Genomic DNA, 14,127 nt, shown 5'->3' with positions numbered 1-14,127 from the left:
TGCATCATGCCACAAGCAGGGGAGTGGAGCAGTTGTAGCTCCAAAATAGATTTTAGAGTCAGACAGAGTTTTCTTTTAATGAATCCCAGTAATAGTCATAGACTGTTTATTTTCAAACCTGCTTTGAGCCAGTTGATAATGCTACTGCTTTGAAAATGTTTTAAACAAATGCTTGAGATGCAAGCAAAGAAGAGCTATTTAGAATAGGACTTACTGAAAGGCATGTTACTACTCCTATAAAATATAATTTTTCCTACTCATTATTTTCAGATTACACAGAATCACAGAATAGCTGGGGTTGGAAGGGACCTCTGGAGATTATCTAGTCCAACCCTCTGCCAAAGCAGGTTCACCTAGAGCATGTTGCACAGGGTTGTGTCCAGGTGGGTTTTGAATATCTCCAGAGAAGGAGACTCCACAGCCTCCCTGGGCAGCCTGTTCCAGTGCTCTGTCACCCTCAAAGTAAAGTTTTTCCTCATATTCACATGGAACTTCCTATATTTCATTTTGTGCCCGTTGCCCCTTGTCCTGTCACTGGGTACCACTGAGAAGAGTCTGGCCCCCCTCCTCTGGACACCCACCCCTAAGGTATTTGTAAGTATTGATAAAATCCCCCCTCAGTCTTCTCTTCTCCAGGCTAAACAGACCCAGCTCCCTCAGCCTCTCCTCATAAGGGAGATGCTTCAGCGCTCTGATCATCTTTGTAGCACTCTGCTGGACTCTTTCCACTAGTCCCTTGTCTTTCTTGAACTGGGGGGCCCAGAACTGCACACAGTACTCCAGGTGTGGCCTCACCAGGGCAGTGTAGAGTGGGACAATAACTTCCCTCGACCTGTGACCACACTCTTCCTAATACACCCCAGGATACCATTGGCCTTCTTGGCCACGAGGGCACATTGCTGGTTCATGGTGAACTTGTTGTCCACCAGAACTCCCAGGTCTTTGTCTGCAGAGCTGCTTTCCAGCAGAGCTGCTTTTCCAGATTCTGTAGCTTTAAATTTACCCTCACCATTTTAGCATATAAGTGCTGATATAACAATAAAATTCATATGACAATAAAAAAGGATAACCATGTTTCTCAGCTGGAAGAAAAATTATTTGCCTATTATAGCTTCTGTAGCATTTATTCTTCCTTTTCAGAACGTTTAATTAATAAGATACTAAGCTATCCTGAAAATATTTATTAAAGAATAACATCTTACAGTCTTTTTGCATTGCCATTAAAGAAAATAATAAGCAGCAGTCTCTTCTGGATCTTGAATTCCAAGATAAATGTAATAAAGCTTGTGGTGGGGTGTTATTGTTTACTGCTTGGAAAAACTTATGCAACAGCACAATACTGTTCTGATTTTTGAGCTGCTGCTAATGAAGTACAACCAGACAGGGTACACTGCCATGAGTCAGGAAATCTGGATGTTCCTGGACAGAGGCCAAGGGAGCTTAGACACATCAGAGATGTGATGTATATGTATCCTCTGGGGGAGATACACTGGATTGTTTTCAAGCATCTCAAGCTGCCTGATTCAAGAAGCAACCGAATGACCACCCTGAAATAAAGTTACTAGCTGCCTGTTTCTCAGAGTCCCTTGTTTTTACACCAGGAAAACAAGAATGAAGGAGGCTGTCTGGCGGAGCTTAGAGATTAGATATTATGTTCAGCCCTGAGACAGCAGGTCCAAAACTCTGAGGGTTTAACTTTGCTCTTTCACTATAAAAAGAAAAAAGAAAAAAACACACAAAAAAAGAGAACAAAACAAAACCCCTAAATTAAAAGGAAAATCCTGATATGCTACAATTTACTATGAGACTTTAAACAAACCTTTTGAACTCATGGTCTGCTAAAGAATGGTATGAATTTTTTGTAAGAGCATTGTTACTACTGTTGTACACATGGGGAGAAGCTCCACTCTCCACAATGCTAAATCGTTTGCTGAAATGCTACTATGTTTCAGTACATGCTATGGTACATATGGTACATATGCAACACCTTCACATTCTTTGAGCCTTCAAAATGTTGTTACTGTGTGCCCCTATTTTTCAAGTGAAATTAACTGGTTTCCTAAAGCTAATTGGGATCACGTAAAAGGGTGCCACTTGTTTCTTTTTCTTTCCACTCCCCTTTCTTGCAGCTTAACATAACTGCCACAAGACTTTAACTTTTCACTCTCTCCTACCCTTTTTGGTAGGTGTGTTTTCCTTATCTTCCCACAACCCTTCCCTGCATCATGCCCCAAGGGAGAACTACAGTTTTCACTGCCTCTCCTTGCAGAGCAGGACATGCAGAGCAGTTTTCTCCCTACACAGCCTGCGCTGGTACACCCAGGTACATGGGTGGCTGCGTGGACTTCCACATTTCACACCTTTTATCAGGGGAAGCTCTCAAAATAAAGACCTGACCTTCCTTTCACGAAATCCAAGGAAGGGTCATTTATTACTCCATTCTTTTACCCCTGGAAAGGCTCTCAAGTAAACTAAGAAATGATTTCCAGACCTCCTATTTTGAGCTGGACTAGCTTTGGGCCCACCCCACCACCAGCTAATCTGGGCAGCCACCACCTGCCCACCCCTCCCCTCAAAGGTCCTTTTTCCTCCAACCTGTTTTTTTCCCCAGCAGCCTCCTTCTTGTACCAGGCAGGTTGTCCTGAGCACCCCCAAAATAACAAACCCACAAGCTCACATCACCATACTTGCACTATGAATTACTTCTGGTACAACTGAACCTGAGGGAATTGTTTTGTTTTTCCTAAAACATCTTAGTATTGACACTATTTTGGTTTCTATTTTGTTATGGTTTTGTTCTTGCAGTTTCCTGGTCACATCACCGGTCCTCCTCTTTCCTTTTTCTCCTGTGCTTTACCAGTATGGCTGATTTCTTGCTACCTGCAACTCAGGGCACAGCTATGCTTCCCTGTGGGAAGCTCCTCTAAAAATATATATTCTTGTCATTAAGACTAATTCAACTTCTATTCCTAACTGTCTCCCAGCAGAATCTGGTTTCCAAGGAGGGCTATTTAAGTCTCCTTATTCAAAGCTGTTTACATGGTGTTCAATACTGCAACATCTCTGTATGTCAAAGTCACTGCTATATTTATTCTTGTAACATCCCAGGTGTTATTAAGAGTGTAGAAGTAAATAACTTGCTGAAAGTCATACAAGGAGTCAGTGATGTGAAAGCCAGCCATTTAACCAGCCTTCCCTGGTATGATACCTATCACCTCACATTTTAAGGCAACATTATTTGAAAGGGATAAACAACAAAATTCAAACATGGCATGAATATTTTGGAGAGGGAACTTGAATTTAGCAAAGTGTTTCTGATTAATAAGCAATCTATCCGATGTCTTGTCACCCTTACAGCTTATTCTCTGCAGTGTGATTTAGTCTTTGTTTATATAACTAATGCTGGAGGTATCTAAATTAACCCTCCTTGTGCGCAGTTATGCTTGCCTTATTTTTAGATACTCACTGCTGTCTTGGAGGGATTTTTTGAATTGCCTGCAGAATTGTTCCCACTCTACTTATTCCTTAACAAACTGTTACAAACTGCTGGGTTATGTTCAGCGTATTCACTGAAAACTTACATAGATTATTCAGTTTATTTCTGATACATTCCTGTGTTTCCTTTGTGCTATCTGAGCTAAGGAGAAACTCATTACACTGTCCAGAGCTAACGTTACATATTTTTCTAGCGCTTCATTAGTTCTCAGAGACCTGTAGTGATATAGGTTGTGTGGCTGGTAGTGATACTGAACAGGGGCTAGAAACTTGTGTCACTACAGGGAACTTGTTTTCTCTGAGCCAGGCAGCTTTGTCGCTGTCACAGAGAGGGCTCTGAGCGGCCCTCAAGTACCACAGCAATCCTGTTGTGTGTTTCCATCTACAAATAGACCAAATTCTGTATCAAAGCTATTAATATTGTACCCTCTCCATCTTTCCAATAAAAAGCTGTTCCAAAATAATTTTGGGTTTAAGAACATATTCTCTGAAAGTGGGAAAATCAGTTTAGTTATTTTTTTCTTCAACCCACAAGCTACTTCTAAAACCACTGCCCATATGGATTCAAGGCAGGGTAGTTAAAGATGCTGTTATCTGCTTAATCCATGGTATAGAGGCCCCTAGCTTTAAAACACTAAGCTTCCTGGCCTCCTGCTGAAGCGTTTCTTGTCTGTCCTAGCCCATTCTGGTGTCTTTCAAAGCATGATCCCTTCTTCCTAAATCTCACTAACTTTCTCACTAACTTAACCCCCCACTGGAGCATATGGCAGGTTTTTTTATTAAAAGGGTAATCTGTATGACCTGTGTCTGTGTACAAGTCATATTAGCTCCCCAAGCTCCTCTCTGCAGCAAGTGCTGAGTTTGGTCTAGACAAGTACAACGGGATCTGAGACGTTTGTACTGGACCAGCTGTGAGAATTCCCTAGCCTTCTTCCACTCATCTCTACTGATGATGGCAAAATTTAGTTACAGTATCCAGTTTTAGGAAAGTTACTAGCTGATTCATCGAAAGAGCAGAAGAATAGCTGTCTTCAGTGGTTATTCTTAACAGGTATGAGAAATCCTAGATGGAAAGACTGCCTGCCACATCCCTTTGAGTGCCACAAGGCCACTACTTTGTCCTTGCTTCATGCTACAGTAATAACCAACAGGTAAATTTAGATGCTTCCACAATCAAGGGATTTTCTAAACCAAAAGAGCTTAAGCTAGTCTCAGGTTAACCAGAAAACTACATCTAGGAATCCTGTTTGCCATATGTGCATCACACTCTGTCCCTTACTAGGATACAATTGGAAAGAGATGTTCAGTAAGAAAAGTGAACTCAGCAGTGGAGGCAGTCTCCAGGGTTTCCTTCCTCAAAAGCAGCATCTCTGTTTTCCTTCCTTATTTGCTTATTACAATCTCAATGCTAGCCTTTCAGCTTATTGGACTACCTGGAAAGATAAAGATAGAATATACTTAAGCTTTTTTTTTCGTAATTCTTTTGCAGAGAGATGACATCTTAACGGCATCCTAATTCTAAATGTTTGACTTTCAAACAGTATGTGGCAGGGAGAAGGAGGGTGTGCATTCTAAAAGCTTGAGTAAACAAGGATAGAAAATTACATACAAGATTTCTCATTCTTATTATGCTTATTTTAGGATATAACACATCAAACATAACAAAATCGAACAAAAAACACCAATACATATTGCTTCTTTTGCAATTTTGTAAAGTGCCAAAGGCCTGTGATTTGTGTTACTATCAACTGTCTCTCCAGCCATCTTTTATTCAGCCTATGGATTTCAATACACTAATTATCATCATTGTCAAAATATTCCTCAGCCAGCCGTGTTCATCACAATTTGTGATCCAAATAAGATGTGAGACCTTATAATAATTACAAATTAAAAATACTCAACTGAAAGTAATCAAAGTCCTGAGCAACCTGATCAAACTCTGGACTTAGTCCCACTTTGGGTGAGACTGGGTGACTTCTGTCAGTTCCTTCCACCTAAATTCTGGTTCTGTAACTCCATAAGTGGTACCTCTCCTTCAGAGGACATGCTACTGTGACCCTGCATTTTACTATTTGCAATGTGATACTTTTTGTGACTTGGATTCTAGCTTCTGGCTCCTGCTGCTCGAAGCAGCAGTGGTTCCCATAGCCAGCTGCCTTGTAACATGTGGTTCCTCTGGCACTCAGGAGCTCTGTTGCCATGCGTGTATCTCCATGCAGAAGGGACATCTTGTTCTGCGCTATGTTTGACATGCTTGAGGACATCTAGCATGGCATCATTCCCTTCATTCTGTCTCCTGCCCAGAGTAAAAAATTAGAATGTTTATTTTTCTTAAAAGAATTTTATCAGATTGAGGAACTGAAATCCTTATCTACTGGAATGTAATTTGTGTTTCTTTGTATTGCAGAAGTCCTTGTAGAAGAATAAAAGGAGGAGAAATAAGACACTATAGAAGAACTACTGTCACCTTTACTTTGAAAGTTAGATCATAGAATCATAGAATGGCTTGGGTTGGAAGGGACCTTAAAGATCATCTAGTTCCAACCCCCCTGCCACAGGCAGGGACACCTTTCCTCTAGACCAGGTTGCTCAAAGCCTCATCCAACCTGGCCTTAAACACGGCCAGGGAGGGGGCAGCCACAGCTTCTCTGGGCAACCTGTTCCTGTGTCTCACCACTCTCACAGTCAAGAATTTCTTCCTAATATCTAATCTAAATCTGCCCTCTTTCAGTTTAAAACCATTCCCCCTCATCCTATCACTACTTGCCCTTGTAAAAAGCCCCTCTCCTTCTTTCCTGTAGGCCCCCTTCAGATACTGGAAGGCTGCTATGAGGTCTCCCCGGAGCCTTCTCTTCTCCAGGGATCCAAGAGGTTTTGTGATTACAGGTGGTGGGACAAGTGAGATTTTGGGGATAAGTATGAATGACAGACATAGGGATTGAATAGCTTTAGCATGAGAAATATATGCCTAATTTTTTTTAATTTTAGTCAGTCCAACACTGAACCAGTCATGGTTAACCACATGTACTTTGCCACCCTTTGATTTATGTCCTTGCTTATGGCTTTTAAAGGGATATTATTTCAACAATCTGAATTATATATTTTAAAAGTAAGAATGTCCTTGGAGTCACATAACTAGATAGTGTGAGGTTTTATGAATATCCTGTCTACTATGTTCAAAAATTTGAACTTGAGGATAAATTGTATATGTTTTTCTTTAGTGTATATTTGTTGTCACAGTAACTGCAGTTTTCCCAATAAATGGAAATTGCATCGTTTCCTTAGCATTCAAGTTATTGCACTGAAATAGCACCATGAACTCACCACCATTTCTCTCTTCCTGTTGTCAAGCTAGATCTCATTTAGTTACAGGAACAGGCGCTAAAACAGGTTAGTTTAGATATGTGCACATTATAAAGCTGAAGCAAGTCTGCTTAGCCCCATTACATCCTATGACTCATGCATGTGTGGGAAAGACCTTATTTTCACAGAGATCTCTTAGATAAACAAGGCAAGTTGGCAGCAATTCGATTACACTGATGTTAGCAGTCTCCTGCTTTCTGTTGCGTTCATTTGCTTCGTGTTTTCTGAAAAATGCAAGCAGTCTGATAAACTATAATGAAAATTCTTGTCCCAAGGACACAAGAGCTTTCATTTTCAATTACTTTTTTTAATAGGAGCAGCCTTAAAACCAGTCTTTAAAAAAAATGCTTTTCTGTTATTACAATAGAATCCACGTTTTCTCATGTTGCTTTGAAGTTTGTTAGTGAAGCTGTAGCTCTTGCTATCCACAGCCATAACACACTAGGTAGTTAGATACCCCCCCACCCCCGCAAACCTACAAGCCTCTAAATACTGTGGACTTCAGATAGAAAATGAATTTACCTTCCAAAATATTACTTTTACATATGCACTTGAACAAACTTTTGAAGAACATAAATCACAAAACATTATACGCTTTGACACCATTTCCCCAAAAAGGAAAAGCAAAGACAGCAACCCCCACTGTATTAAAGAGCTCTTAAAGTATATAAATCAAACTGAAAAAGTTTATTGCAAATTCATGGAGGTTTTCGCTCTTGTTCTGAAACGCCACTGGTTTATATCTGAATAAGTCTGGCCACATCATAGATAATTAAGATTTTAATTGCCATTTTATCAGTTTTGAAATGAAAGTCTTTCGGACAATGTACAGCAATCTTTTAGATTCACACACCCCTTTGCTTGTGTCAGCTAACAGCAACTAGACGGGTTGCCCATTTAAGGGAAAAAGTACAAGCTCCAGCCTATTTCCCTGTACTTCGGATGTGTTTGTCCCACTCCTTCAGCAATGCATTGTGTAATGCCAAAAAGCATTTCTTTTCTTACAAAAGGCACGCACATGTGCACACACATACGCACATTTCTGATTAAGTTTCAGCTCTCATAGAGCTGCAAAATTAAGGAACTAGATGTTGGAATTCTTAATTTTCTTCTCAGTTCTATAATGCCACAGACAGCAATTTTCTATTAGCTGGCGGGGGGAAGCAATGCCATTTCATTGCCTCAGAACACTACTCTCTAAGCAGCCCAGGATAAATAATGTATTTTAACAGCTGTGTATCTATAGAAGAATGATTTCAAAATAAAATGCAATTGTGCTTTTAGGATACATGCTTTTAATGGTAGGAATTGTCTCTTTCTCTGGATTTGCAAAGTGTGTAAAGCATTTTGGAGGCGACCACAATCTATGTAATCTTACATATCATCTTTAGAGCTAGCATTTTCATGCTTTACTTGTGGAAAAGATTTAGAGATATGGTCCAGCCAAAGCAGAATGAGAATGATAGGGCAAAGCCATCTTGGATTAAAAAAAAAAACAAACCACAAACAGCTGTCCCAATTTAGGAAGACTTTGTGTTTGCATTGATATTAGTACTTATTTTACTATGACGGTAAGAATAAAAAGTAATACAGAACATGCAGATTATCTGCAGAAGCTGGAGGAGTAGGTGAAAAGACCCAAAATAAAATGAAAAATCTGATAAAGTATCCAGAAAGGCACAATTTTCACAAATACATTGGGCGTCACACAATCTTCAACATGATTAGAGCACAGTCTCTCGTGAACTGGAAATATGTATAATTGTTCCTGTCCTTTGGACACCAGTACCTCAAAGAATAACTACAGGTCTGTGATATAAATGCTTTATTTTTTCTAGTATCACTAACTTGGTACAAATACTAGCTAGTAAATGAGAAAAAGAGAGGTTAAGAAATCTTAGTTCTTTATAAAACAATTGTTTCCTCAGTTATCCAATATACTCCAATATCTAGAAAAAACTGTATTCCCCAAATAATTCCCAGTGTTTTGTATAAAATTAGGAAACAACTTTCAGTAGAAAACACTGAGAGAAACGAAAAGCAAAAAGGCTAAAAATGAAAAGCACCAGAATAAGATGATGAAGCTGAAAAGTACAGGTGTTTGTGCTTCTTGTAAAGAAATATTTAAACTTTTCTATGTAACAGATTATCATTATTTTATCACATACACTATTTTATCTTTCTAGCTTTCAGTTCTTATCTTAGGTTTTATATACTAAATACTTTTGGTGAAATAGGAAGCATGAGTATATAAAGTGTAGTTCCTTCTCCTTTGTCTTGTTGTTTCATCTGTCTTCTTCACAAATATTATAGCTCTATTTCTCCAAATGGCATTTTAGATATGCAGAAGGACAAAATCCCTGCCCTCAAATTCAGTTTATATGTTAAAATAGTATGGCAAACTGCAACAACAAACCTTGAGACAGAAAGGGAAGAAACAGGAAATTAGAGAAAAAGTAAAATGTCTCTTAGGAAAAAAAATATTTGGACAGAAATATAGATTATCCATTTTGTTAAATGCTCTTGAGGGGACTGGAAATTTATCTATTAATTATTGAACACTAAGACCTGATCTTATTAAACTCAAAGGAAATCTCACTCTGAATTCAGTGGCATAAACCTGGCCTCTGACGCAGCACAGCTCTGAGGCACATTCTTAATTTATTGCTGGGGCCACATCAACTGAGACAGATGAGATTAGCAAAAGCCTTAAATTATGCATGTGTGGAATCTGTGCCAACAGAAAGATCCTGTATCAGGAGGAGTTTTACTGATACACCTGTATGAGTAAGAAGCTTTTAGTATGGAAACGGCTACACTGGTGAAATTGTGACGCAGTAGAACAAAACAGGGCATACTAGTAAAAGTAGATATTTCCCAATATACTTATGCTTACTCCACAAGCTGCTTTCCAGGAAGTACAACTATATCTTCAGGAGTTCTACCTTGGTCAACATAGCTCTGTTTGTTAGTAGACAAGTTTAGTCTTTCCATGACATTAGTGTCAGGTGCTACAGTGAGAGTCACAATAGAAAACTTGTGTGTCATTAGGTCAATTTCCAGTAAAGTCAGCAGCACAGAGGACAGACCAGCTAACATCAGAGCCGAAGGTTAATAGTCTACTAGATATAAGCAGGAAGAGTATGGGAAAATCGGGTCAGATGTAGGCAGGGACAGAACAGTGCTGAGATTTAAAGATGAATTTCAAGTCTTTGAATTTGGTGTTAAAAAGAACCAGACGTTCTATAAAGAGATTGAAATACTGAGGTGATGACAAAACACTCAGTTAAGATGATGACTTTAGCTGTGGCTAGATTGGTTAAAAGAGGCTATAAATTATAATATTGCTGTAATGAAGGTGAAAGAACGAGCCACAGGCAGAGATTGGAAGTGGATTCAGATTGGGAGGAATACAGACTCTTTAGCACTATGAAAGGCACCATTCGTTCTGCAGTTGTGAGAATATAAACAAAACCAAAATAATATATAATGGGGAAAATAAATAGGTATTCTACATCTACTTGTCTTCCAAGAAAATCTCTGCAATGGAGTGTATCGTCAAAACCTAAATTACTTTTTGATTTTATATAAAATTGAGCTTGGTTTCACTGCAGTCATTAGTAGAATTGGCTATTCTTCAAATATGAAACCATCTGTTGAATAACCACATTACATATTCCACAGATTTGATTGGAAAATCCCAGAGCCTCTTTGTGGACACTTGTTGAGAAGAGTAATTTTAGCCTCCTCCTCCATTTTGAAGAGGAAAGGAAGACAGATGTACATAAAACCACAACTCCATGTGTTAGAGTTGGACGTTGCTATCAGACTGTTCAGAAGTCACTTCATTTTTGATACTTATCAGGCTAATAATTTCATCTTTTGCTTTTAAAAACTTTGCTAAAAGTAAATTGTGCAAGAAAAGTAAAATTGTAAAACCATACATTATGCTGGGAAACGACTAAAACCAAAAAGCAGTCAATAATTAGCATAGCATTTTCCCAGATTTTGTCATCCCTATATATTCAGAAGGTCAAATTTTCCATTTCTTCACAGTATATTATTTGCCAATTAACTCAGTCAAAATAAGAAACACTAATTTTCACTCTAATGTCAAGATGACAAAACCAGTACAAATCATATTGTCTCAGCTTTAGTTCTCACTGTACAGCTTTCTTACAAAAAAAAAAGCTTTCTCAGGATATGTCTATATTAAAAAGTAATACCAAAGTTTCCTTTTGAGATTTAGATTTGGGATACCATAGTGTTGTAGTAATTCCACAGTAATGATTATCACATTAAATCATGGCCACCAAAAAGTATTCATATTTAGTGCCTTAGTGTGCCCCTTGCTATGAAATAAAATGTAAACTATATTATTTTTGCTTTTAAGAATTTTCATCCATCCTAATACTTCATTTATCTTATTGTTTCACAGGCAGTTACATTCTTAACCACCAAGTCAAAATTGCTTCAGAGTATTTTAATTTCATCCCATCTGTAAGCTTGTCACTGCTAAGATGTGGTATTGATGTCATTTATACAGTATGCAGGGATGAAACTAGAATTATTTAGCTAAAGCAAGACCAGAGTCCACAGACTAAGTGTCAACCACCACAGACAGTCAGCAAAGACTCACTCAGTCCATTCCTTCTTTAGTCCATTCCATATTTTTCATCTGAGACAATTTTACATAAATCTGTGAACAGGGTTTTTGCACGAGTTCAGTGCACTCTTTAAATATTTGCCTTCATAACTGAATTCATACTGCATATGAATTCATAATCAGTACATCTTTTAAAAATCCACGCATACTAGATTTCTTTTGTTTGGAGAAAATGTCTTTAAAAGACTGGGGGGGGGGGATTCATTCTTCAATTGACCAAACAGCTTTTGTCAGTTTAGACAAAGCAAATCATACTAAGCAATTTCTCCCTTAAATTATATGACCATTATCGGACCATAGGATACGCATTTCCAGCAAACAGGCTTCCATTCTGCTGTCAGGGTAAAACATCTGAGAACTGGTTTCTCATTTATTTTGCTAAAAGTAACAAACACTTTAACAACGACCCAGCTCAAGCACACTTGGGTACAATAAACATAAGGTCAATCTTTAGGATGGTTGCATTATACAGTTAATGAATCGAGCAGAGATTAATATTTGTTCTATGTAGACAAGTACAAGAGGAAGAACCAAGAGCTGTTGTCACAAGGATAGTACGAAAGGCACCAGGTGTGCCTGTGTGCTAAAAGTTAGTAGGGAAACAAAAAGTACAAATGCACTGGGTCAGAAAGTATTCAGTTAATTCAGTTACTGAATGGCTATTTCCTCTTACTTATCACACAGGCTGTCACTGTTTTTAATAGCTGCTAGACTATCACTGGTAAGAGATGATATGTATTCTATTCTTAAATGCTGGTTTGTCTTCTGTCAGCATTGTATGCAGGTATAAGCAAGATACATGTCAAAATCTATACACATATTTTCATATTACTACTAGCTATTTTATTATGCTCGTTCTAAGAACTGCAGAAGTTAAGCCATGTTTTTCTGTGATCAAAGCGTAAAAAAAAATCTAAAACTTTTATCCCAGCTTTCTTCTACTGACTTTTCTAAATCATGCAGAAGATTGTTCATAGAAGGAAAGAGACAATAGTCACTAGAAAAGAAAATCGCTTCTTTTAAAAAGAATGCATTGGAGTGGTTAGCTCAGTCTTACCTGTCAGCAACACGAACCTAGGAATATATCCTTTACACTGCAAGATCCCAGTAGCTCGTCCCGCAGCACTATCACGGTAGTAGACTGATCCAGTCCAGGAGAACACAAAGAGAGAAACTTTTCCCACTTTTCTAGGTCTACCAGCAGCTGAAGTGATGAAGGAAATGCGGTAGAGAACAGAAGACCAGAGCTGCTTCTCACAGAAATCCCAGGCAGGAGAAGTAGGAGGTATACTCTGTCTGTGTCTCACCCAGACTTTTGTTTAAAAGTTTTTTCAACTGTTGCTAGGTGGTGTTAGGCTTTGGCAGTTTAGTTCTCAGATTGTATTTCCCCTCTTCTGGTCTCTTCACACAGTGCTACAGCAATGACTTCGTTGAGCTCAGCTCGCTTGTGCTATATTTAACCAGTGTTCTCAGCAAGTCAAGCCTGTCAACAGCTGAGAAGTTTGGAGCAGGCTTTGCTGAGTTCCTCAGCTGCTGAATTATCAGTGGATGTAGCACTGCACAGCCCAGCTACTACATTCACTGAAAGATTGTGGGGAAACTGTCAAATCCTTTTAAGGGCTTCCAGTGACTTCACAGGAGTAATTACTATTTAAAGCACTAAGTACAAGATGTGTGTTTAGGCATATATTTTAGACTGCTAGAGAAAAAATACTTGTGTTCACAGCAGATGAGTTCAATTATTTATACAGAGAGGATTTTCCTAGGACAAGTAGGAAGTTTATAATTTGAAAGGTATGCACTTCACTTGAGGAAAAATTACACGTGGGGAGAACTTTTTGCAGCATAATTTTTTACAGAGTTTAAATATATTAAGATGACATGGAGAAATTAATGAAAGGCTTAGGCTGGAAAGATTTCAGTGTGATATTTGTTCCAAAGACAACCTTTTTCTCCCAGACCAAGAGCTTCCTACAGTAATTGCTACTCTGTCTCTAACTCTCATTGAAGAAAATGAAAGCCACATAGATCCCTATTTGTTGGATATGAGTATTAGGAACGCATTACTCCAGGGCTGTACACATTCTGATGTATCCACACTTGCTTCTGGATCTAATTACTGTTCCTAATTCTAAGCCATAAGTCTCTTAATGAACAGAGCGCCAGTACCATTGGGCAGTTTTCAGTTAACAAACCACCATGATATCAAGATTCTCCAAAGATGTTGCAGATCGCAGACTCCAGAGCGAATTTCTACCACCTCATGGCAGAACAGCCCATGTAAATGTCTCTGGCAAGGAAAATTTCTTACTCTAACAACTCTGTTCTCATCTGAGCAGTGCTTCAGAGTGAAATACAGAATGGGCCTCCTTTGAAAAGCTTTTCCATAGTGATGGTTTGCGATATTCACCTAGGGTTAGATGAAGGATGAAAGAAAGAAGAAAGGGAAGAAAAAAGCAGAAAGATGCTAAAAAAATCGCTTTTCAATATTTATGCATGGAGACACCCCAACCTTTCAGAGCAAAAGAAGAACATTCAAGCAAATCGTAACAGTACCCTTCAGTGACACTTGGGTCACTTGGATGGGTAGTGAAAAGGTATCA

The 14,127-nt window shown here is 38.6% G+C and overlaps 1 protein-coding gene across 5 annotated transcripts in view; it reads right to left on the bottom strand.

Annotated features, from left to right (window-relative positions):
- FILIP1 (filamin A interacting protein 1) overlaps nt 1–13,041 on the bottom strand; it is a 115,342-nt gene extending 102,301 nt beyond the window's left edge. For 3 of the 5 annotated variants that reach the window (XM_068415859.1, XM_068415893.1, XM_068415868.1), the window contains exon 1: nt 12,582–13,040. The gene's annotated coding sequence lies outside the window, so the exon portion shown is untranslated. Of the gene's footprint in view, nt 1–12,581 lie in introns of all 5 variants that reach the window. The other 2 variants (XM_068415876.1, XM_068415884.1) reach the window with 2 other exon arrangements.
- Nucleotides 13,042–14,127: the final 1,086 nt, after the last annotated feature.

The sequence above is a fragment of the Nyctibius grandis genome, chromosome 1 (assembly GCF_013368605.1).
Source record: "Nyctibius grandis isolate bNycGra1 chromosome 1, bNycGra1.pri, whole genome shotgun sequence".
Classification (NCBI taxonomy): Eukaryota; Metazoa; Chordata; class Aves; order Nyctibiiformes; family Nyctibiidae; genus Nyctibius; species Nyctibius grandis.
This window is presented reverse-complemented; position numbering and strand designations above follow the sequence as displayed.